This window comes from Rhinoderma darwinii (assembly GCF_050947455.1).
Source record: "Rhinoderma darwinii isolate aRhiDar2 chromosome 5 unlocalized genomic scaffold, aRhiDar2.hap1 SUPER_5_unloc_48, whole genome shotgun sequence".
NCBI classification, from domain to species: Eukaryota; Metazoa; Chordata; class Amphibia; order Anura; family Rhinodermatidae; genus Rhinoderma; species Rhinoderma darwinii.
Genome location: NW_027461807.1, coordinates 30,806 through 54,661, shown reverse-complemented (window position 1 = coordinate 54,661; position 23,856 = coordinate 30,806). Strand labels below are relative to the sequence as shown.

At 47.8% G+C, this 23,856-nt stretch overlaps 16 non-coding genes across 16 annotated transcripts; all 16 read left to right on the top strand.

Moving 5' to 3' along the window:
* Positions 1-1,047: 1,047 nt before the first annotated feature.
* LOC142695769 (U2 spliceosomal RNA) lies at positions 1,048-1,238 on the top strand. The gene has a single exon (XR_012863797.1). It is a non-coding gene; the product is annotated as a U2 spliceosomal RNA (small nuclear RNA).
* Positions 1,239-2,534: 1,296 nt separating this feature from the next.
* On the top strand, positions 2,535-2,725 carry LOC142695757 (U2 spliceosomal RNA). The gene has a single exon (XR_012863786.1). It is a non-coding gene; the product is annotated as a U2 spliceosomal RNA (small nuclear RNA).
* A 1,296-nt stretch (positions 2,726-4,021) lies between these two features.
* LOC142695756 (U2 spliceosomal RNA) lies at positions 4,022-4,212 on the top strand. The gene has a single exon (XR_012863785.1). It is a non-coding gene; the product is annotated as a U2 spliceosomal RNA (small nuclear RNA).
* Positions 4,213-5,496: 1,284 nt separating this feature from the next.
* On the top strand, positions 5,497-5,687 carry LOC142695754 (U2 spliceosomal RNA). The gene has a single exon (XR_012863784.1). It is a non-coding gene; the product is annotated as a U2 spliceosomal RNA (small nuclear RNA).
* A 1,288-nt stretch (positions 5,688-6,975) lies between these two features.
* LOC142695753 (U2 spliceosomal RNA) lies at positions 6,976-7,166 on the top strand. The gene has a single exon (XR_012863783.1). It is a non-coding gene; the product is annotated as a U2 spliceosomal RNA (small nuclear RNA).
* Positions 7,167-8,450: 1,284 nt separating this feature from the next.
* On the top strand, positions 8,451-8,641 carry LOC142695751 (U2 spliceosomal RNA). Its single transcript, XR_012863781.1, has one exon. It is a non-coding gene; the product is annotated as a U2 spliceosomal RNA (small nuclear RNA).
* Positions 8,642-9,937: 1,296 nt separating this feature from the next.
* On the top strand, positions 9,938-10,128 carry LOC142695750 (U2 spliceosomal RNA). Its single transcript, XR_012863780.1, has one exon. It is a non-coding gene; the product is annotated as a U2 spliceosomal RNA (small nuclear RNA).
* A 1,284-nt stretch (positions 10,129-11,412) lies between these two features.
* LOC142695749 (U2 spliceosomal RNA) lies at positions 11,413-11,603 on the top strand. The gene has a single exon (XR_012863779.1). It is a non-coding gene; the product is annotated as a U2 spliceosomal RNA (small nuclear RNA).
* Positions 11,604-12,895: 1,292 nt separating this feature from the next.
* Positions 12,896-13,086, top strand: LOC142695748 (U2 spliceosomal RNA). The gene has a single exon (XR_012863778.1). It is a non-coding gene; the product is annotated as a U2 spliceosomal RNA (small nuclear RNA).
* Positions 13,087-14,366: 1,280 nt separating this feature from the next.
* On the top strand, positions 14,367-14,557 carry LOC142695619 (U2 spliceosomal RNA). The gene has a single exon (XR_012863714.1). It is a non-coding gene; the product is annotated as a U2 spliceosomal RNA (small nuclear RNA).
* Positions 14,558-15,833: 1,276 nt separating this feature from the next.
* LOC142695620 (U2 spliceosomal RNA) lies at positions 15,834-16,024 on the top strand. The gene has a single exon (XR_012863715.1). It is a non-coding gene; the product is annotated as a U2 spliceosomal RNA (small nuclear RNA).
* Positions 16,025-17,304: 1,280 nt separating this feature from the next.
* On the top strand, positions 17,305-17,495 carry LOC142695624 (U2 spliceosomal RNA). Its single transcript, XR_012863718.1, has one exon. It is a non-coding gene; the product is annotated as a U2 spliceosomal RNA (small nuclear RNA).
* A 1,277-nt stretch (positions 17,496-18,772) lies between these two features.
* On the top strand, positions 18,773-18,963 carry LOC142695747 (U2 spliceosomal RNA). The gene has a single exon (XR_012863777.1). It is a non-coding gene; the product is annotated as a U2 spliceosomal RNA (small nuclear RNA).
* Positions 18,964-20,247: 1,284 nt separating this feature from the next.
* Positions 20,248-20,438, top strand: LOC142695746 (U2 spliceosomal RNA). The gene has a single exon (XR_012863776.1). It is a non-coding gene; the product is annotated as a U2 spliceosomal RNA (small nuclear RNA).
* Positions 20,439-21,730: 1,292 nt separating this feature from the next.
* Positions 21,731-21,921, top strand: LOC142695738 (U2 spliceosomal RNA). The gene has a single exon (XR_012863775.1). It is a non-coding gene; the product is annotated as a U2 spliceosomal RNA (small nuclear RNA).
* Positions 21,922-23,205: 1,284 nt separating this feature from the next.
* Positions 23,206-23,396, top strand: LOC142695726 (U2 spliceosomal RNA). The gene has a single exon (XR_012863774.1). It is a non-coding gene; the product is annotated as a U2 spliceosomal RNA (small nuclear RNA).
* Positions 23,397-23,856: the final 460 nt, after the last annotated feature.

Below are 23,856 nucleotides of genomic sequence, written 5' to 3'. Positions count from 1 at the left end.
CTTGTCTTCTCTCCGCCCTCCCTTTTAGGTAAGTTAAAGAGCTGCACCTGAGCCAGCCACTTGATTGATTGATTGATTGATTGATTGATTGATTGATTGATTGATTGATGCAGCACAACAGTCAAATAGTGGAGTGGAGTAGGGGAACAGCAAACAGCCAATAAAGCAGCCCGCCCGCTCGCCTGCCCGCCACAATGGACCTACCTGTGTACACTAGATGGATGTGATGGAATGTACTGTCGTCCCTACATTTCAAGAAGAAGTAAGAATTGCAGTTGCAACAAAGCCTTGCTTGCCTACAAAGAGAGCAGCAATTTGGATTTGTTACTATGTTACCTAGAAGAATAACAAACTGTGCAAGGATGGAGGTTGTAGGAGCAAGGAGAAGTTGTCTGTAAAGTTGGTGGATGCCTATTTTCCATTTTGCAGTCCCTTGTCTCCCTCTTGTGGCCTCCTGGAGGCAACTAGCTGTGCAAAAAAAAGACAGCCTGGCGGCCGGCTGTTGCAGTGTTGCCCTCTCAGGCAACACTGAGTGACTGACTGAGCCTCACCGTCTTATATAAAGTTCAGACGGAACTTTGCACGTGTCATAGTGGAGCCCTCAGGATTCCAGAGCCAGCTTTCTGACATCATAATGGGGCCTCAGAGATAAAAGCCTGGGCCCAGGCAGTGTTGGTCAGTGCTGCTCAGCAGGCAGCACTGGACTGGACTGGATTACAGCTGATACAAGGTGTGAAGGAACAAGGGGTGGCTGTGGGCATGCACTTGCTGCCGCTGCCAGTGTTTATCTGCATGGCAGCAGGGCATTTGGGCGTTGCCAGGAAGGCGTTTTTATGTAGATTCCTCCTCTTTCAGCACTGCATTGTGGTGCAAGCAAAAGAAGCAAATCCTGTCTGGCTTCCTCTCCGGCCTTTATTCACCTCCCGTGTAGCTGTGAGTGTGTGAGCCTGCAGGGCCCCATGGAATTGCCTAGAAGTAGGCTGAATCGCTGCAAGGGCTGAACAGCAGTATCGGGCAGGCTCGGGCAACGCGCGGCCCGTTCGGGTTATCACTTCTCGGCCTTTTGGCTAAGATCAAGTGTAGTATCTGTTCTTATCAGTTTAATATCTGATACGTCCCCTATCTGGGGACCATATATTAAATGGATTTTTAGAACAGGGAGATGGAAATAGAGCTTGCTCTGTCCACTCCACGCATTGACCTGGTATTGCAGTATTTCCAGGACCGGTGCACCCTTTCCTTATGTGTTGACTAAAAGCAGATTCCAAAAGTGTTTTTTGTCTTTGCTATTGTTTCTGTCTTTCTGAAGGGATCTCCCCTTTTAATCCCATTATTTCAACACCTGTTGGACAATGCATGAGTGATAATGAGCTCATTGATTAAATGCAATTAATGAATAGATTGCCACCTCTTGTTGTGTGTCGTCTGTGTTTCTGTATTTCCGGCATTTCACATTGGAACACCTCATTCACCTTCCTTGTCTTCTCTCCGCCCTCCCTTTTAGGTAAGTTAAAGAGCTGCACCTGAGCCAGCCACTGATTGATTGATTGATTGATTGATTGATTGATTGATTGATTGATTGATTGATTGATTGATGCAGCACAACAGTCAAATAGTGGAGTGGAGTAGGGGAACAGCAAACAGCCAATAAAGCAGCCCGCCCGCTCGCCTGCCCGCCACAATGGACCTACCTGTGTACACTAGATGGATGTGATGGAATGTACTGTCGTCCCTACATTTCAAGAAGAAGTAAGAATTGCAGTTGCAACAAAGCCTTGCTTGCCTACAAAGAGAGCAGCAATTTGGATTTGTTACTATGTTACCTAGAAGAATAACAAACTGTGCAAGGATGGAGGTTGTAGGAGCAAGGAGAAGTTGTCTGTAAAGTTGGTGGATGCCTATTTTCCATTTTGCAGTCCCTTGTCTCCCTCTTGTGGCCTCCTGGAGGCAACTAGCTGTGCAAAAAAAAGACAGCCTGGCGGCCGGCTGTTGCAGTGTTGCCCTCTCAGGCAACACTGAGTGACTGACTGAGCCTCACCGTCTTATATAAAGTTCAGACGGAACTTTGCACGTGTCATAGTGGAGCCCTCAGGATTCCAGAGCCAGCTTTCTGACATCATAATGGGGCCTCAGAGATAAAAGCCTGGGCCCAGGCAGTGTTGGTCAGTGCTGCTCAGCAGGCAGCACTGGACTGGACTGGATTACAGCTGATACAAGGTGTGAAGGAACAAGGGGTGGCTGTGGGCATGCACTTGCTGCCGCTGCCAGTGTTTATCTGCATGGCAGCAGGGCATTTGGGCGTTGCCAGGAAGGCGTTTTTATGTAGATTCCTCCTCTTTCAGCACTGCATTGTGGTGCAAGCAAAAGAAGCAAATCCTGTCTGGCTTCCTCTCCGGCCTTTATTCACCTCCCGTGTAGCTGTGAGTGTGTGAGCCTGCAGGGCCCCATGGAATTGCCTAGAAGTAGGCTGAATCGCTGCAAGGGCTGAACAGCAGTATCGGGCAGGCTCGGGCAACGCGCGGCCCGTTCGGGTTATCGCTTCTCGGCCTTTTGGCTAAGATCAAGTGTAGTATCTGTTCTTATCAGTTTAATATCTGATACGTCCCCTATCTGGGGACCATATATTAAATGGATTTTTAGAACAGGGAGATGGAAATAGAGCTTGCTCTGTCCACTCCACGCATTGACCTGGTATTGCAGTATTTCCAGGACCGGTGCACCCTTTCCTTATGTGTTGACTAAAAGCAGATTCCAAAAGTGTTTTTTGTCTTTGCTATTGTTTCTGTCTTTCTGAAGGGATCTCCCCTTTTAATCCCATTATTTCAACACCTGTTGGACAATGCATGAGTGATAATGAGCTCATTGATTAAATGCAATTAATGAATAGATTGCCACCTCTTGTTGTGTGTCGTCTGTGTTTCTGTGTTTCCGGCATTTCACATTGGAACACCTCATTCACCTTCCTTGTCTTCTCTCCGCCCTCCCTTTTAGGTAAGTTAAAGAGCTGCACCTGAGCCAGCCACTGATTGATTGATTGATTGATTGATTGATTGATTGATTGATTGATTGATTGATTGATTGATGCAGCACAACAGTCAAATAGTGGAGTGGAGTAGGGGAACAGCAAACAGCCAATAAAGCAGCCCGCCCGCTCGCCTGCCCGCCACAATGGACCTACCTGTGTACACTAGATGGATGTGATGGAATGTACTGTCGTCCCTACATTTCAAGAAGAAGTAAGAATTGCAGTTGCAACAAAGCCTTGCTTGCCTACAAAGAGAGCAGCAATTTGGATTTGTTACTATGTTACCTAGAAGAATAACAAACTGTGCAAGGATGGAGGTTGTAGGAACAAGGAGAAGTTGTCTGTAAAGTTGGTGGATGCCTATTTTCCATTTTGCAGTCCCTTGTCTCCCTCTTGTGGCCTCCTGGAGGCAACTAGCTGTGCAAAAAAAAGACAGCCTGGCGGCCGGCTGTTGCAGTGTTGCCCTCTCAGGCAACACTGAGTGACTGACTGAGCCTCACCGTCTTATATAAAGTTCAGACGGAACTTTGCACGTGTCATAGTGGAGCCCTCAGGATTCCAGAGCCAGCTTTCTGACATCATAATGGGGCCTCAGAGATAAAAGCCTGGGCCCAGGCAGTGTTGGTCAGTGCTGCTCAGCAGGCAGCACTGGACTGGACTGGATTACAGCTGATACAAGGTGTGAAGGAACAAGGGGTGGCTGTGGGCATGCACTTGCTGCCGCTGCCAGTGTTTATCTGCATGGCAGCAGGGCATTTGGGCGTTGCCAGGAAGGCGTTTTTATGTAGATTCCTCCTCTTTCAGCACTGCATTGTGGTGCAAGCAAAAGAAGCAAATCCTGTCTGGCTTCCTCTCCGGCCTTTATTCACCTCCCGTGTAGCTGTGAGTGTGTGAGCCTGCAGGGCCCCATGGAATTGCCTAGAAGTAGGCTGAATCGCTGCAAGGGCTGAACAGCAGTATCGGGCAGGCTCGGGCAACGCGCGGCCCGTTCGGGTTATCGCTTCTCGGCCTTTTGGCTAAGATCAAGTGTAGTATCTGTTCTTATCAGTTTAATATCTGATACGTCCCCTATCTGGGGACCATATATTAAATGGATTTTTAGAACAGGGAGATGGAAATAGAGCTTGCTCTGTCCACTCCACGCATTGACCTGGTATTGCAGTATTTCCAGGACCGGTGCACCCTTTCCTTATGTGTTGACTAAAAGCAGATTCCAAAAGTGTTTTTTGTCTTTGCTATTGTTTCTGTCTTTCTGAAGGGATCTCCCCTTTTAATCCCATTATTTCAACACCTGTTGGACAATGCATGAGTGATAATGAGCTCATTGATTAAATGCAATTAATGAATAGATTGCCACCTCTTGTTGTGTGTCGTCTGTGTTTCTGTGTTTCCGGCATTTCACATTGGAACACCTCATTCACCTTCCTTGTCTTCTCTCCGCCCTCCCTTTTAGGTAAGTTAAAGAGCTGCACCTGAGCCAGCCACTGATTGATTGATTGATTGATTGATTGATTGATTGATTGATTGATTGATGCAGCACAACAGTCAAATAGTGGAGTGGAGTAGGGGAACAGCAAACAGCCAATAAAGCAGCCCGCCCGCTCGCCTGCCCGCCACAATGGACCTACCTGTGTACACTAGATGGATGTGATGGAATGTACTGTCGTCCCTACATTTCAAGAAGAAGTAAGAATTGCAGTTGCAACAAAGCCTTGCTTGCCTACAAAGAGAGCAGCAATTTGGATTTGTTACTATGTTACCTAGAAGAATAACAAACTGTGCAAGGATGGAGGTTGTAGGAGCAAGGAGAAGTTGTCTGTAAAGTTGGTGGATGCCTATTTTCCATTTTGCAGTCCCTTGTCTCCCTCTTGTGGCCTCCTGGAGGCAACTAGCTGTGCAAAAAAAAGACAGCCTGGCGGCCGGCTGTTGCAGTGTTGCCCTCTCAGGCAACACTGAGTGACTGACTGAGCCTCACCGTCTTATATAAAGTTCAGACGGAACTTTGCACGTGTCATAGTGGAGCCCTCAGGATTCCAGAGCCAGCTTTCTGACATCATAATGGGGCCTCAGAGATAAAAGCCTGGGCCCAGGCAGTGTTGGTCAGTGCTGCTCAGCAGGCAGCACTGGACTGGACTGGATTACAGCTGATACAAGGTGTGAAGGAACAAGGGGTGGCTGTGGGCATGCACTTGCTGCCGCTGCCAGTGTTTATCTGCATGGCAGCAGGGCATTTGGGCGTTGCCAGGAAGGCGTTTTTATGTAGATTCCTCCTCTTTCAGCACTGCATTGTGGTGCAAGCAAAAGAAGCAAATCCTGTCTGGCTTCCTCTCCGGCCTTTATTCACCTCCCGTGTAGCTGTGAGTGTGTGAGCCTGCAGGGCCCCATGGAATTGCCTAGAAGTAGGCTGAATCGCTGCAAGGGCTGAACAGCAGTATCGGGCAGGCTCGGGCAACGCGCGGCCCGTTCGGGTTATCGCTTCTCGGCCTTTTGGCTAAGATCAAGTGTAGTATCTGTTCTTATCAGTTTAATATCTGATACGTCCCCTATCTGGGGACCATATATTAAATGGATTTTTAGAACAGGGAGATGGAAATAGAGCTTGCTCTGTCCACTCCACGCATTGACCTGGTATTGCAGTATTTCCAGGACCGGTGCACCCTTTCCTTATGTGTTGACTAAAAGCAGATTCCAAAAGTGTTTTTTGTCTTTGCTATTGTTTCTGTCTTTCTGAAGGGATCTCCCCTTTTAATCCCATTATTTCAACACCTGTTGGACAATGCATGAGTGATAATGAGCTCATTGATTAAATGCAATTAATGAATAGATTGCCACCTCTTGTTGTGTGTCGTCTGTGTTTCTGTGTTTCCGGCATTTCACATTGGAACACCTCATTCACCTTCCTTGCCTTCTCTCCGCCCTCCCTTTTAGGTAAGTTAAAGAGCTGCACCTGAGCCAGCCACTGATTGATTGATTGATTGATTGATTGATTGATTGATTGATTGATTGATTGATGCAGCACAACAGTCAAATAGTGGAGTGGAGTAGGGGAACAGCAAACAGCCAATAAAGCAGCCCGCCCGCTCGCCTGCCCGCCACAATGGACCTACCTGTGTACACTAGATGGATGTGATGGAATGTACTGTCGTCCCTACATTTCAAGAAGAAGTAAGAATTGCAGTTGCAACAAAGCCTTGCTTGCCTACAAAGAGAGCAGCAATTTGGATTTGTTACTATGTTACCTAGAAGAATAACAAACTGTGCAAGGATGGAGGTTGTAGGAGCAAGGAGAAGTTGTCTGTAAAGTTGGTGGATGCCTATTTTCCATTTTGCAGTCCCTTGTCTCCCTCTTGTGGCCTCCTGGAGGCAACTAGCTGTGCAAAAAAAAGACAGCCTGGCGGCCGGCTGTTGCAGTGTTGCCCTCTCAGGCAACACTGAGTGACTGACTGAGCCTCACCGTCTTATATAAAGTTCAGACGGAACTTTGCACGTGTCATAGTGGAGCCCTCAGGATTCCAGAGCCAGCTTTCTGACATCATAATGGGGCCTCAGAGATAAAAGCCTGGGCCCAGGCAGTGTTGGTCAGTGCTGCTCAGCAGGCAGCACTGGACTGGACTGGATTACAGCTGATACAAGGTGTGAAGGAACAAGGGGTGGCTGTGGGCATGCACTTGCTGCCGCTGCCAGTGTTTATCTGCATGGCAGCAGGGCATTTGGGCGTTGCCAGGAAGGCGTTTTTATGTAGATTCCTCCTCTTTCAGCACTGCATTGTGGTGCAAGCAAAAGAAGCAAATCCTGTCTGGCTTCCTCTCCGGCCTTTATTCACGTCCCGTGTAGCTGTGAGTGTGTGAGCCTGCAGGGCCCCATGGAATTGCCTAGAAGTAGGCTGAATCGCTGCAAGGGCTGAACAGCAGTATCGGGCAGGCTCGGGCAACGCGCGGCCCGTTCGGGTTATCGCTTCTCGGCCTTTTGGCTAAGATCAAGTGTAGTATCTGTTCTTATCAGTTTAATATCTGATACGTCCCCTATCTGGGGACCATATATTAAATGGATTTTTAGAACAGGGAGATGGAAATAGAGCTTGCTCTGTCCACTCCACGCATTGACCTGGTATTGCAGTATTTCCAGGACCGGTGCACCCTTTCCTTATGTGTTGACTAAAAGCAGATTCCAAAAGTGTTTTTTGTCTTTGCTATTGTTTCTGTCTTTCTGAAGGGATCTCCCCTTTTAATCCCATTATTTCAACACCTGTTGGACAATGCATGAGTGATAATGAGCTCATTGATTAAATGCAATTAATGAATAGATTGCCACCTCTTGTTGTGTGTCGTCTGTGTTTCTGTGTTTCCGGCATTTCACATTGGAACACCTCATTCACCTTCCTTGTCTTCTCTCCGCCCTCCCTTTTAGGTAAGTTAAAGAGCTGCACCTGAGCCAGCCACTGATTGATTGATTGATTGATTGATTGATTGATTGATTGATTGATTGATGCAGCACAACAGTCAAATAGTGGAGTGGAGTAGGGGAACAGCAAACAGCCAATAAAGCAGCCCGCCCGCTCGCCTGCCCGCCACAATGGACCTACCTGTGTACACTAGATGGATGTGATGGAATGTACTGTCGTCCCTACATTTCAAGAAGAAGTAAGAATTGCAGTTGCAACAAAGCCTTGCTTGCCTACAAAGAGAGCAGCAATTTGGATTTGTTACTATGTTACCTAGAAGAATAACAAACTGTGCAAGGATGGAGGTTGTAGGAGCAAGGAGAAGTTGTCTGTAAAGTTGGTGGATGCCTATTTTCCATTTTGCAGTCCCTTGTCTCCCTCTTGTGGCCTCCTGGAGGCAACTAGCTGTGCAAAAAAAAGACAGCCTGGCGGCCGGCTGTTGCAGTGTTGCCCTCTCAGGCAACACTGAGTGACTGACTGAGCCTCACCGTCTTATATAAAGTTCAGACGGAACTTTGCACGTGTCATAGTGGAGCCCTCAGGATTCCAGAGCCAGCTTTCTGACATCATAATGGGGCCTCAGAGATAAAAGCCTGGGCCCAGGCAGTGTTGGTCAGTGCTGCTCAGCAGGCAGCACTGGACTGGACTGGATTACAGCTGATACAAGGTGTGAAGGAACAAGGGGTGGCTGTGGGCATGCACTTGCTGCCGCTGCCAGTGTTTATCTGCATGGCAGCAGGGCATTTGGGCGTTGCCAGGAAGGCGTTTTTATGTAGATTCCTCCTCTTTCAGCACTGCATTGTGGTGCAAGCAAAAGAAGCAAATCCTGTCTGGCTTCCTCTCCGGCCTTTATTCACCTCCCGTGTAGCTGTGAGTGTGTGAGCCTGCAGGGCCCCATGGAATTGCCTAGAAGTAGGCTGAATCGCTGCAAGGGCTGAACAGCAGTATCGGGCAGGCTCGGGCAACGCGCGGCCCGTTCGGGTTATCGCTTCTCGGCCTTTTGGCTAAGATCAAGTGTAGTATCTGTTCTTATCAGTTTAATATCTGATACGTCCCCTATCTGGGGACCATATATTAAATGGATTTTTAGAACAGGGAGATGGAAATAGAGCTTGCTCTGTCCACTCCACGCATTGACCTGGTATTGCAGTATTTCCAGGACCGGTGCACCCTTTCCTTATGTGTTGACTAAAAGCAGATTCCAAAAGTGTTTCTTGTCTTTGCTATTGTTTCTGTCTTTCTGAAGGGATCTCCCCTTTTAATCCCATTATTTCAACACCTGTTGGACAATGCATGAGTGATAATGAGCTCATTGATTAAATGCAATTAATGAATAGATTGCCACCTCTTGTTGTGTGTCGTCTGTGTTTCTGTGTTTCCGGCATTTCACATTGGAACACCTCATTCACCTTCCTTGTCTTCTCTCCGCCCTCCCTTTTAGGTAAGTTAAAGAGCTGCACCTGAGCCAGCCACTGATTGATTGATTGATTGATTGATTGATTGATTGATTGATTGATTGATTGATTGATTGATGCAGCACAACAGTCAAATAGTGGAGTGGAGTAGGGGAACAGCAAACAGCCAATAAAGCAGCCCGCCCGCTCGCCTGCCCGCCACAATGGACCTACCTGTGTACACTAGATGGATGTGATGGAATGTACTGTCGTCCCTACATTTCAAGAAGAAGTAAGAATTGCAGTTGCAACAAAGCCTTGCTTGCCTACAAAGAGAGCAGCAATTTGGATTTGTTACTATGTTACCTAGAAGAATAACAAACTGTGCAAGGATGGAGGTTGTAGGAGCAAGGAGAAGTTGTCTGTAAAGTTGGTGGATGCCTATTTTCCATTTTGCAGTCCCTTGTCTCCCTCTTGTGGCCTCCTGGAGGCAACTAGCTGTGCAAAAAAAAGACAGCCTGGCGGCCGGCTGTTGCAGTGTTGCCCTCTCAGGCAACACTGAGTGACTGACTGAGCCTCACCGTCTTATATAAAGTTCAGACGGAACTTTGCACGTGTCATAGTGGAGCCCTCAGGATTCCAGAGCCAGCTTTCTGACATCATAATGGGGCCTCAGAGATAAAAGCCTGGGCCCAGGCAGTGTTGGTCAGTGCTGCTCAGCAGGCAGCACTGGACTGGACTGGATTACAGCTGATACAAGGTGTGAAGGAACAAGGGGTGGCTGTGGGCATGCACTTGCTGCCGCTGCCAGTGTTTATCTGCATGGCAGCAGGGCATTTGGGCGTTGCCAGGAAGGCGTTTTTATGTAGATTCCTCCTCTTTCAGCACTGCATTGTGGTGCAAGCAAAAGAAGCAAATCCTGTCTGGCTTCCTCTCCGGCCTTTATTCACCTCCCGTGTAGCTGTGAGTGTGTGAGCCTGCAGGGCCCCATGGAATTGCCTAGAAGTAGGCTGAATCGCTGCAAGGGCTGAACAGCAGTATCGGGCAGGCTCGGGCAACGCGCGGCCCGTTCGGGTTATCGCTTCTCGGCCTTTTGGCTAAGATCAAGTGTAGTATCTGTTCTTATCAGTTTAATATCTGATACGTCCCCTATCTGGGGACCATATATTAAATGGATTTTTAGAACAGGGAGATGGAAATAGAGCTTGCTCTGTCCACTCCACGCATTGACCTGGTATTGCAGTATTTCCAGGACCGGTGCACCCTTTCCTTATGTGTTGACTAAAAGCAGATTCCAAAAGTGTTTTTTGTCTTTGCTATTGTTTCTGTCTTTCTGAAGGGATCTCCCCTTTTAATCCCATTATTTCAACACCTGTTGGACAATGCATGAGTGATAATGAGCTCATTGATTAAATGCAATTAATGAATAGATTGCCACCTCTTGTTGTGTGTCGTCTGTGTTTCTGTGTTTCCGGCATTTCACATTGGAACACCTCATTCACCTTCCTTGTCTTCTCTCCGCCCTCCCTTTTAGGTAAGTTAAAGAGCTGCACCTGAGCCAGCCACTGATTGATTGATTGATTGATTGATTGATTGATTGATTGATTGATTGATGCAGCACAACAGTCAAATAGTGGAGTGGAGTAGGGGAACAGCAAACAGCCAATAAAGCAGCCCGCCCGCTCGCCTGCCCGCCACAATGGACCTACCTGTGTACACTAGATGGATGTGATGGAATGTACTGTCGTCCCTACATTTCAAGAAGAAGTAAGAATTGCAGTTGCAACAAAGCCTTGCTTGCCTACAAAGAGAGCAGCAATTTGGATTTGTTACTATGTTACCTAGAAGAATAACAAACTGTGCAAGGATGGAGGTTGTAGGAGCAAGGAGAAGTTGTCTGTAAAGTTGGTGGATGCCTATTTTCCATTTTGCAGTCCCTTGTCTCCCTCTTGTGGCCTCCTGGAGGCAACTAGCTGTGCAAAAAAAAGACAGCCTGGCGGCCGGCTGTTGCAGTGTTGCCCTCTCAGGCAACACTGAGTGACTGACTGAGCCTCACCGTCTTATATAAAGTTCAGACGGAACTTTGCACGTGTCATAGTGGAGCCCTCAGGATTCCAGAGCCAGCTTTCTGACATCATAATGGGGCCTCAGAGATAAAAGCCTGGGCCCAGGCAGTGTTGGTCAGTGCTGCTCAGCAGGCAGCACTGGACTGGACTGGATTACAGCTGATACAAGGTGTGAAGGAACAAGGGGTGGCTGTGGGCATGCACTTGCTGCCGCTGCCAGTGTTTATCTGCATGGCAGCAGGGCATTTGGGCGTTGCCAGGAAGGCGTTTTTATGTAGATTCCTCCTCTTTCAGCACTGCATTGTGGTGCAAGCAAAAGAAGCAAATCCTGTCTGGCTTCCTCTCCGGCCTTTATTCACCTCCCGTGTAGCTGTGAGTGTGTGAGCCTGCAGGGCCCCATGGAATTGCCTAGAAGTAGGCTGAATCGCTGCAAGGGCTGAACAGCAGTATCGGGCAGGCTCGGGCAACGCGCGGCCCGTTCGGGTTATCGCTTCTCGGCCTTTTGGCTAAGATCAAGTGTAGTATCTGTTCTTATCAGTTTAATATCTGATACGTCCCCTATCTGGGGACCATATATTAAATGGATTTTTAGAACAGGGAGATGGAAATAGAGCTTGCTCTGTCCACTCCACGCATTGACCTGGTATTGCAGTATTTCCAGGACCGGTGCACCCTTTCCTTATGTGTTGACTAAAAGCAGATTCCAAAAGTGTTTTTTGTCTTTGCTATTGTTTCTGTCTTTCTGAAGGGATCTCCCCTTTTAATCCCATTATTTCAACACCTGTTGGACAATGCATGAGTGATAATGAGCTCATTGATTAAATGCAATTAATGAATAGATTGCCACCTCTTGTTGTGTGTCGTCTGTGTTTCTGTGTTTCCGGCATTTCACATTGGAACACCTCATTCACCTTCCTTGTCTTCTCTCCGCCCTCCCTTTTAGGTAAGTTAAAGAGCTGCACCTGAGCCAGCCACTGATTGATTGATTGATTGATTGATTGATTGATTGATTGATTGATTGATTGATTGATGCAGCACAACAGTCAAATAGTGGAGTGGAGTAGGGGAACAGCAAACAGCCAATAAAGCAGCCCGCCCGCTCGCCTGCCCGCCACAATGGACCTACCTGTGTACACTAGATGGATGTGATGGAATGTACTGTCGTCCCTACATTTCAAGAAGAAGTAAGAATTGCAGTTGCAACAAAGCCTTGCTTGCCTACAAAGAGAGCAGCAATTTGGATTTGTTACTATGTTACCTAGAAGAATAACAAACTGTGCAAGGATGGAGGTTGTAGGAGCAAGGAGAAGTTGTCTGTAAAGTTGGTGGATGCCTATTTTCCATTTTGCAGTCCCTTGTCTCCCTCTTGTGGCCTCCTGGAGGCAACTAGCTGTGCAAAAAAAAGACAGCCTGGCGGCCGGCTGTTGCAGTGTTGCCCTCTCAGGCAACACTGAGTGACTGACTGAGCCTCACCGTCTTATATAAAGTTCAGACGGAACTTTGCACGTGTCATAGTGGAGCCCTCAGGATTCCAGAGCCAGCTTTCTGACATCATAATGGGGCCTCAGAGATAAAAGCCTGGGCCCAGGCAGTGTTGGTCAGTGCTGCTCAGCAGGCAGCACTGGACTGGACTGGATTACAGCTGATACAAGGTGTGAAGGAACAAGGGGTGGCTGTGGGCATGCACTTGCTGCCGCTGCCAGTGTTTATCTGCATGGCAGCAGGGCATTTGGGCGTTGCCAGGAAGGCGTTTTTATGTAGATTCCTCCTCTTTCAGCACTGCATTGTGGTGCAAGCAAAAGAAGCAAATCCTGTCTGGCTTCCTCTCCGGCCTTTATTCACCTCCCGTGTAGCTGTGAGTGTGTGAGCCTGCAGGGCCCCATGGAATTGCCTAGAAGTAGGCTGAATCGCTGCAAGGGCTGAACAGCAGTATCGGGCAGGCTCGGGCAACGCGCGGCCCGTTCGGGTTATCGCTTCTCGGCCTTTTGGCTAAGATCAAGTGTAGTATCTGTTCTTATCAGTTTAATATCTGATACGTCCCCTATCTGGGGACCATATATTAAATGGATTTTTAGAACAGGGAGATGGAAATAGAGCTTGCTCTGTCCACTCCACGCATTGACCTGGTATTGCAGTATTTCCAGGACCGGTGCACCCTTTCCTTATGTGTTGACTAAAAGCAGATTCCAAAAGTGTTTTTTGTCTTTGCTATTGTTTCTGTCTTTCTGAAGGGATCTCCCCTTTTAATCCCATTATTTCAACACCTGTTGGACAATGCATGAGTGATAATGAGCTCATTGATTAAATGCAATTAATGAATAGATTGCCACCTCTTGTTGTGTGTCGTCTGTGTTTCTGTGTTTCCGGCATTTCACATTGGAACACCTCATTCACCTTCCTTGTCTTCTCTCCGCCCTCCCTTTTAGGTAAGTTAAAGAGCTGCACCTGAGCCAGCCACTGATTGATTGATTGATTGATTGATTGATTGATTGATTGATTGATGCAGCACAACAGTCAAATAGTGGAGTGGAGTAGGGGAACAGCAAACAGCCAATAAAGCAGCCCGCCCGCTCGCCTGCCCGCCACAATGGACCTACCTGTGTACACTAGATGGATGTGATGGAATGTACTGTCGTCCCTACATTTCAAGAAGAAGTAAGAATTGCAGTTGCAACAAAGCCTTGCTTGCCTACAAAGAGAGCAGCAATTTGGATTTGTTACTATGTTACCTAGAAGAATAACAAACTGTGCAAGGATGGAGGTTGTAGGAGCAAGGAGAAGTTGTCTGTAAAGTTGGTGGATGCCTATTTTCCATTTTGCAGTCCCTTGTCTCCCTCTTGTGGCCTCCTGGAGGCAACTAGCTGTGCAAAAAAAAGACAGCCTGGCGGCCGGCTGTTGCAGTGTTGCCCTCTCAGGCAACACTGAGTGACTGACTGAGCCTCACCGTCTTATATAAAGTTCAGACGGAACTTTGCACGTGTCATAGTGGAGCCCTCAGGATTCCAGAGCCAGCTTTCTGACATCATAATGGGGCCTCAGAGATAAAAGCCTGGGCCCAGGCAGTGTTGGTCAGTGCTGCTCAGCAGGCAGCACTGGACTGGACTGGATTACAGCTGATACAAGGTGTGAAGGAACAAGGGGTGGCTGTGGGCATGCACTTGCTGCCGCTGCCAGTGTTTATCTGCATGGCAGCAGGGCATTTGGGCGTTGCCAGGAAGGCGTTTTTATGTAGATTCCTCCTCTTTCAGCACTGCATTGTGGTGCAAGCAAAAGAAGCAAATCCTGTCTGGCTTCCTCTCCGGCCTTTATTCACCTCCCGTGTAGCTGTGAGTGTGTGAGCCTGCAGGGCCCCATGGAATTGCCTAGAAGTAGGCTGAATCGCTGCAAGGGCTGAACAGCAGTATCGGGCAGGCTCGGGCAACGCGCGGCCCGTTCGGGTTATCGCTTCTCGGCCTTTTGGCTAAGATCAAGTGTAGTATCTGTTCTTATCAGTTTAATATCTGATACGTCTCCTATCTGGGGACCATATATTAAATGGATTTTTAGAACAGGGAGATGGAAATAGAGCTTGCTCTGTCCACTCCACGCATTGACCTGGTATTGCAGTATTTCCAGGACCGGTGCACCCTTTCCTTATGTGTTGACTAAAAGCAGATTCCAAAAGTGTTTTTTGTCTTTGCTATTGTTTCTGTCTTTCTGAAGGGATCTCCCCTTTTAATCCCATTATTTCAACACCTGTTGGACAATGCATGAGTGATAATGAGCTCATTGATTAAATGCAATTAATGAATAGATTGCCACCTCTTGTTGTGTGTCGTCTGTGTTTCTGTGTTTCCGGCATTTCACATTGGAACACCTCATTCACCTTCCTTGTCTTCTCTCCGCCCTCCCTTTTAGGTAAGTTAAAGAGCTGCACCTGAGCCAGCCACTGATTGATTGATTGATTGATTGATTGATTGATTGATTGATGCAGCACAACAGTCAAATAGTGGAGTGGAGTAGGGGAACAGCAAACAGCCAATAAAGCAGCCCGCCCGCTCGCCTGCCCGCCACAATGGACCTACCTGTGTACACTAGATGGATGTGATGGAATGTACTGTCGTCCCTACATTTCAAGAAGAAGTAAGAATTGCAGTTGCAACAAAGCCTTGCTTGCCTACAAAGAGAGCAGCAATTTGGATTTGTTACTATGTTACCTAGAAGAATAACAAACTGTGCAAGGATGGAGGTTGTAGGAGCAAGGAGAAGTTGTCTGTAAAGTTGGTGGATGCCTATTTTCCATTTTGCAGTCCCTTGTCTCCCTCTTGTGGCCTCCTGGAGGCAACTAGCTGTGCAAAAAAAAGACAGCCTGGCGGCCGGCTGTTGCAGTGTTGCCCTCTCAGGCAACACTGAGTGACTGACTGAGCCTCACCGTCTTATATAAAGTTCAGACGGAACTTTGCACGTGTCATAGTGGAGCCCTCAGGATTCCAGAGCCAGCTTTCTGACATCATAATGGGGCCTCAGAGATAAAAGCCTGGGCCCAGGCAGTGTTGGTCAGTGCTGCTCAGCAGGCAGCACTGGACTGGACTGGATTACAGCTGATACAAGGTGTGAAGGAACAAGGGGTGGCTGTGGGCATGCACTTGCTGCCGCTGCCAGTGTTTATCTGCATGGCAGCAGGGCATTTGGGCGTTGCCAGGAAGGCGTTTTTATGTAGATTCCTCCTCTTTCAGCACTGCATTGTGGTGCAAGCAAAAGAAGCAAATCCTGTCTGGCTTCCTCTCCGGCCTTTATTCACCTCCCGTGTAGCTGTGAGTGTGTGAGCCTGCAGGGCCCCATGGAATTGCCTAGAAGTAGGCTGAATCGCTGCAAGGGCTGAACAGCAGTATCGGGCAGGCTCGGGCAACGCGCGGCCCGTTCGGGTTATCGCTTCTCGGCCTTTTGGCTAAGATCAAGTGTAGTATCTGTTCTTATCAGTTTAATATCTGATACATCCCCTATCTGGGGACCATATATTAAATGGATTTTTAGAACAGGGAGATGGAAATAGAGCTTGCTCTGTCCACTCCACGCATTGACCTGGTATTGCAGTATTTCCAGGACCGGTGCACCCTTTCCTTATGTGTTGACTAAAAGCAGATTCCAAAAGTGTTTTTTGTCTTTGCTATTGTTTCTGTCTTTCTGAAGGGATCTCCCCTTTTAATCCCATTATTTCAACACCTGTTGGACAATGCATGAGTGATAATGAGCTCATTGATTAAATGCAATTAATGAATAGATTGCCACCTCTTGTTGTGTGTCGTCTGTGTTTCTGTGTTTCCGGCATTTCACATTGGAACACCTCATTCACCTTCCTTGTCTTCTCTCCGCCCTCCCTTTTAGGTAAGTTAAAGAGCTGCACCTGAGCCAGCCACTGATTGATTGATTGATTGATTGATTGATTGATTGATTGATTGATGCAGCACAACAGTCAAATAGTGGAGTGGAGTAGGGGAACAGCAAACAGCCAATAAAGCAGCCCGCCCGCTCGCCTGCCCGCCACAATGGACCTACCTGTGTACACTAGATGGATGTGATGGAATGTACTGTCGTCCCTACATTTCAAGAAGAAGTAAGAATTGCAGTTGCAACAAAGCCTTGCTTGCCTACAAAGAGAGCAGCAATTTGGATTTGTTACTATGTTACCTAGAAGAATAACAAACTGTGCAAGGATGGAGGTTGTAGGAGCAAGGAGAAGTTGTCTGTAAAGTTGGTGGATGCCTATTTTCCATTTTGCAGTCCCTTGTCTCCCTCTTGTGGCCTCCTGGAGGCAACTAGCTGTGCAAAAAAAAGACAGCCTGGCGGCCGGCTGTTGCAGTGTTGCCCTCTCAGGCAACACTGAGTGACTGACTGAGCCTCACCGTCTTATATAAAGTTCAGACGGAACTTTGCACGTGTCATAGTGGAGCCCTCAGGATTCCAGAGCCAGCTTTCTGACATCATAATGGGGCCTCAGAGATAAAAGCCTGGGCCCAGGCAGTGTTGGTCAGTGCTGCTCAGCAGGCAGCACTGGACTGGACTGGATTACAGCTGATACAAGGTGTGAAGGAACAAGGGGTGGCTGTGGGCATGCACTTGCTGCCGCTGCCAGTGTTTATCTGCATGGCAGCAGGGCATTTGGGCGTTGCCAGGAAGGCGTTTTTATGTAGATTCCTCCTCTTTCAGCACTGCATTGTGGTGCAAGCAAAAGAAGCAAATCCTGTCTGGCTTCCTCTCCGGCCTTTATTCACCTCCCGTGTAGCTGTGAGTGTGTGAGCCTGCAGGGCCCCATGGAATTGCCTAGAAGTAGGCTGAATCGCTGCAAGGGCTGAACAGCAGTATCGGGCAGGCTCGGGCAACGCGCGGCCCGTTCGGGTTATCGCTTTTCGGCCTTTTGGCTAAGATCAAGTGTAGTATCTGTTCTTATCAGTTTAATATCTGATACGTCCCCTATCTGGGGACCATATATTAAATGGATTTTTAGAACAGGGAGATGGAAATAGAGCTTGCTCTGTCCACTCCACGCATTGACCTGGTATTGCAGTATTTCCAGGACCGGTGCACCCTTTCCTTATGTGTTGACTAAAAGCAGATTCCAAAAGTGTTTTTTGTCTTTGCTATTGTTTCTGTCTTTCTGAAGGGATCTCCCCTTTTAATCCCATTATTTCAACACCTGTTGGACAATGCATGAGTGATAATGAGCTCATTGATTAAATGCAATTAATGAATAGATTGCCACCTCTTGTTGTGTGTCGTCTGTGTTTCTGTGTTTCCGGCATTTCACATTGGAACACCTCATTCACCTTCCTTGTCTTCTCTCCGCCCTCCCTTTTAGGTAAGTTAAAGAGCTGCACCTGAGCCAGCCACTGATTGATTGATTGATTGATTGATTGATTGATTGATTGATTGCAGCACAACAGTCAAATAGTGGAGTGGAGTAGGGGAACAGCAAACAGCCAATAAAGCAGCCCGCCCGCTCGCCTGCCCGCCACAATGGACCTACCTGTGTACACTAGATGGATGTGATGGAATGTACTGTCGTCCCTACATTTCAAGAAGAAGTAAGAATTGCAGTTGCAACAAAGCCTTGCTTGCCTACAAAGAGAGCAGCAATTTGGATTTGTTACTATGTTACCTAGAAGAATAACAAACTGTGCAAGGATGGAGGTTGTAGGAGCAAGGAGAAGTTGTCTGTAAAGTTGGTGGATGCCTATTTTCCATTTTGCAGTCCCTTGTCTCCCTCTTGTGGCCTCCTGGAGGCAACTAGCTGTGCAAAAAAAAGACAGCCTGGCGGCCGGCTGTTGCAGTGTTGCCCTCTCAGGCAACACTGAGTGACTGACTGAGCCTCACCGTCTTATATAAAGTTCAGACGGAACTTTGCACGTGTCATAGTGGAGCCCTCAGGATTCCAGAGCCAGCTTTCTGACATCATAATGGGGCCTCAGAGATAAAAGCCTGGGCCCAGGCAGTGTTGGTCAGTGCTGCTCAGCAGGCAGCACTGGACTGGACTGGATTACAGCTGATACAAGGTGTGAAGGAACAAGGGGTGGCTGTGGGCATGCACTTGCTGCCGCTGCCAGTGTTTATCTGCATGGCAGCAGGGCATTTGGGCGTTGCCAGGAAGGCGTTTTTATGTAGATTCCTCCTCTTTCAGCACTGCATTGTGGTGCAAGCAAAAGAAGCAAATCCTGTCTGGCTTCCTCTCCGGCCTTTATTCACCTCCCGTGTAGCTGTGAGTGTGTGAGCCTGCAGGGCCCCATGGAATTGCCTAGAAGTAGGCTGAATCGCTGCAAGGGCTGAACAGCAGTATCGGGCAGGCTCGGGCAACGCGCGGCCCGTTCGGGTTATCGCTTCTCGGCCTTTTGGCTAAGATCAAGTGTAGTATCTGTTCTTATCAGTTTAATATCTGATACGTCCCCTATCTGGGGACCATATATTAAATGGATTTTTAGAACAGGGAGATGGAAATAGAGCTTGCTCTGTCCACTCCACGCATTGACCTGGTATTGCAGTATTTCCAGGACCGGTGCACCCTTTCCTTATGTGTTGACTAAAAGCAGATTCCAAAAGTGTTTTTTGTCTTTGCTATTGTTTCTGTCTTTCTGAAGGGATCTCCCCTTTTAATCCCATTATTTCAACACCTGTTGGACAATGCATGAGTGATAATGAGCTCATTGATTAAATGCAATTAATGAATAGATTGCCACCTCTTGTTGTGTGTCGTCTGTGTTTCTGTGTTTCCGGCATTTCACATTGGAACACCTCATTCACCTTCCTTGTCTTCTCTCCGCCCTCCCTTTTAGGTAAGTTAAAGAGCTGCACCTGAGCCAGCCACTGATTGATTGATTGATTGATTGATTGATTGATTGATTGATTGATTGATGCAGCACAACAGTCAAATAGTGGAGTGGAGTAGGGGAACAGCAAACAGCCAATAAAGCAGCCCGCCCGCTCGCCTGCCCGCCACAATGGACCTACCTGTGTACACTAGATGGATGTGATGGAATGTACTGTCGTCCCTACATTTCAAGAAGAAGTAAGAATTGCAGTTGCAACAAAGCCTTGCTTGCCTACAAAGAGAGCAGCAATTTGGATTTGTTACTATGTTACCTAGAAGAATAACAAACTGTGCAAGGATGGAGGTTGTAGGAGCAAGGAGAAGTTGTCTGTAAAGTTGGTGGATGCCTATTTTCCATTTTGCAGTCCCTTGTCTCCCTCTTGTGGCCTCCTGGAGGCAACTAGCTGTGCAAAAAAAAGACAGCCTGGCGGCCGGCTGTTGCAGTGTTGCCCTCTCAGGCAACACTGAGTGACTGACTGAGCCTCACCGTCTTATATAAAGTTCAGACGGAACTTTGCACGTGTCATAGTGGAGCCCTCAGGATTCCAGAGCCAGCTTTCTGACATCATAATGGGGCCTCAGAGATAAAAGCCTGGGCCCAGGCAGTGTTGGTCAGTGCTGCTCAGCAGGCAGCACTGGACTGGACTGGATTACAGCTGATACAAGGTGTGAAGGAACAAGGGGTGGCTGTGGGCATGCACTTGCTGCCGCTGCCAGTGTTTATCTGCATGGCAGCAGGGCATTTGGGCGTTGCCAGGAAGGCGTTTTTATGTAGATTCCTCCTCTTTCAGCACTGCATTGTGGTGCAAGCAAAAGAAGCAAATCCTGTCTGGCTTCCTCTCCGGCCTTTATTCACCTCCCGTGTAGCTGTGAGTGTGTGAGCCTGCAGGGCCCCATGGAATTGCCTAGAAGTAGGCTGAATCGCTGCAAGGGCTGAACAGCAGTATCGGGCAGGCTCGGGCAACGCGCGGCCCGTTCGGGTTATCGCTTCTCGGCCTTTTGGCTAAGATCAAGTGTAGTATCTGTTCTTATCAGTTTAATATCTGATACGTCCCCTATCTGGGGACCATATATTAAATGGATTTTTAGAACAGGGAGATGGAAATAGAGCTTGCTCTGTCCACTCCACGCATTGACCTGGTATTGCAGTATTTCCAGGACCGGTGCACCCTTTCCTTATGTGTTGACTAAAAGCAGATTCCAAAAGTGTTTTTTGTCTTTGCTATTGTTTCTGTCTTTCTGAAGGGATCTCCCCTTTTAATCCCATTATTTCAACACCTGTTGGACAATGCATGAGTGATAATGAGCTCATTGATTAAATGCAATTAATGAATAGATTGCCACCTCTTGTTGTGTGTCGTCTGTGTTTCTGTGTTTCCGGCATTTCACATTGGAACACCTCATTCACCTTCCTTGTCTTCTCTCCGCCCTCCCTTTTAGGTAAGTTAAAGAGCTGCACCTGAGCCAGCCACTGATTGATTGATTGATTGATTGATTGATTGATTGATTGATTGATTGATTGATTGATGCAGCACAACAGTCAAATAGTGGAGTGGAGTAGGGGAACAGCAAACAGCCAATAAAGCAGCCCGCCCGCTCGCCTGCCCGCCACAATGGACCTACCTGTGTACACTAGATGGATGTGATGGAATGTACTGTCGTCCCTACATTTCAAGAAGAAGTAAGAATTGCAGTTGCAACAAAGCCTTGCTTGCCTACAAAGAGAGCAGCAATTTGGATTTGTTACTATGTTACCTAGAAGAATAACAAACTGTGCAAGGATGGAGGTTGTAGGAGCAAGGAGAAGTTGTCTGTAAAGTTGGTGGATGCCTATTTTCCATTTTGCAGTCCCTTGTCTCCCTCTTGTGGCCTCCTGGAGGCAACTAGCTGTGCAAAAAAAAGACAGCCTGGCGGCCGGCTGTTGCAGTGTTGCCCTCTAAGGCAACACTGAGTGACTGACTGAGCCTCACCGTCTTATATAAAGTTCAGACGGAACTTTGCACGTGTCATAGTGGAGCCCTCAGGATTCCAGAGCCAGCTTTCTGACATCATAATGGGGCCTCAGAGATAAAAGCCTGGGCCCAGGCAGTGTTGGTCAGTGCTGCTCAGCAGGCAGCACTGGACTGGACTGGATTACAGCTGATACAAGGTGTGAAGGAACAAGGGGTGGCTGTGGGCATGCACTTGCTGCCGCTGCCAGTGTTTATCTGCATGGCAGCAGGGCATTTGGGCGTTGCCAGGAAGGCGTTTTTATGTAGATTCCTCCTCTTTCAGCACTGCATTGTGGTGCAAGCAAAAGAAGCAAATCCTGTCTGGCTTCCTCTCCGGCCTTTATTCACCTCCCGTGTAGCTGTGAGTGTGTGAGCCTGCAGGGCCCCATGGAATTGCCTAGAAGTAGGCTGAATCGCTGCAAGGGCTGAACAGCAGTATCGGGCAGGCTCGGGCAACGCGCGGCCCGTTCGGGTTATCGCTTCTCGGCCTTTTGGCTAAGATCAAGTGTAGTATCTGTTCTTATCAGTTTAATATCTGATACGTCCCCTATCTGGGGACCATATATTAAATGGATTTTTAGAACAGGGAGATGGAAATAGAGCTTGCTCTGTCCACTCCACGCATTGACCTGGTATTGCAGTATTTCCAGGACCGGTGCACCCTTTCCTTATGTGTTGACTAAAAGCAGATTCCAAAAGTGTTTTTTGTCTTTGCTATTGTTTCTGTCTTTCTGAAGGGATCTCCCCTTTTAATCCCATTATTTCAACACCTGTTGGACAATGCATGAGTGATAATGAGCTCATTGATTAAATGCAATTAATGAATAGATTGCCACCTCTTGTTGTGTGTCGTCTGTGTTTCTGTGTTTCCGGCATTTCACATTGGAACACCTCATTCACCTTCCTTGTCTTCTCTCCGCCCTCCCTTTTAGGTAAGTTAAAGAGCTGCACCTGAGCCAGCCACTGATTGATTGATTGATTGATTGATTGATTGATTGATTGATTGATTGATGCAGCACAACAGTCAAATAGTGGAGTGGAGTAGGGGAACAGCAAACAGCCAATAAAGCAGCCCGCCCGCTCGCCTGCCCGCCACAATGGACCTACCTGTGTACACTAGATGGATGTGATGGAATGTACTGTCGTCCCTACATTTCAAGAAGAAGTAAGAATTGCAGTTGCAACAAAGCCTTGCTTGCCTACAAAGAGAGCAGCAATTTGGATTTGTTACTATGTTACCTAGAAGAATAACAAACTGTGCAAGGATGGAGGTTGTAGGAGCAAGGAGAAGTTGTCTGTAAAGTTGGTGGATGCCTATTTTCCATTTTGCAGTCCCTTGTCTCCCTCTTGTGGCCTCCTGGAGGCAACTAGCTGTGCAAAAAAAAGACAGCCTGGCGGCCGGCTGTTGCAGTGTTGCCCTCTCAGGCAACACTGAGTGACTGACTGAGCCTCACCGTCTTATATAAAGTTCAGATGGAACTTTGCACGTGTCATAGTGGAGCCCTCAGGATTCCAGAGCCAGCTTTCTGACATCATAATGGGGCCTCAGAGATAAAAGCCTGGGCCCAGGCAGTGTTGGTCAGTGCTGCTCAGCAGGCAGCACTGGACTGGACTGGATTACAGCTGATACAAGGTGTGAAGGAACAAGGGGTGGCTGTGGGCATGCACTTGCTGCCGCTGCCAGTGTTTATCTGCATGGCAGCAGGGCATTTGGGCGTTGCCAGGAAGGCGTTTTTATGTAGATTCCTCCTCTTTCAGCACTGCATTGTGGTGCAAGCAAAAGAAGCAAATCCTGTCTGGCTTCCTCTCCGGCCTTTATTCACCTCCCGTGTAGCTGTGAGTGTGTGAGCCTGCAGGGCCCCATGGAATTGCCTAGAAGTAGGCTGAATCGCTGCAAGGGCTGAACAGCAGTATCGGGCAGGCTCGGGCAACGCGCGGCCCGTTCGGGTTATCGCTTCTCGGCCTTTTGGCTAAGATCAAGTGTAGTATCTGTTCTTATCAGTTTAATATCTGATACGTCCCCTATCTGGGGACCATATATTAAATGGATTTTTAGAACAGGGAGATGGAAATAGAGCTTGCTCTGTCCACTCCACGCATTGACCTGGTATTGCAGTATTTCCAGGACCGGTGCACCCTTTCCTTATGTGTTGACTAAAAGCAGATTCCAAAAGTGTTTTTTGTCTTTGCTATTGTTTCTGTCTTTCTGAAGGGATCTCCCCTTTTAATCCCATTATTTCAACACCTGTTGGACAATGCATGAGTGATAATGAGCTCATTGATTAAATGCAATTAATGAATAGATTGCCACCTCTTGTTGTGTGTCGTCTGTGTTTCTGTGTTTCCGGCATTTCACATTGGAACACCTCATTCACCTTCCTTGTCTTCTCTCCGCCCTCCCTTTTAGGTAAGTTAAAGAGCTGCACCTGAGCCAGCCACTGATTGATTGATTGATTGATTGATTGATTGATTGATGCAGCACAACAGTCAAATAGTGGAGTGGAGTAGGGGAACAGCAAACAGCCAATAAAGCAGCCCGCCCGCTCGCCTGCCCGCCACAATGGACCTACCTGTGTACACTAGATGGATGTGATGGAATGT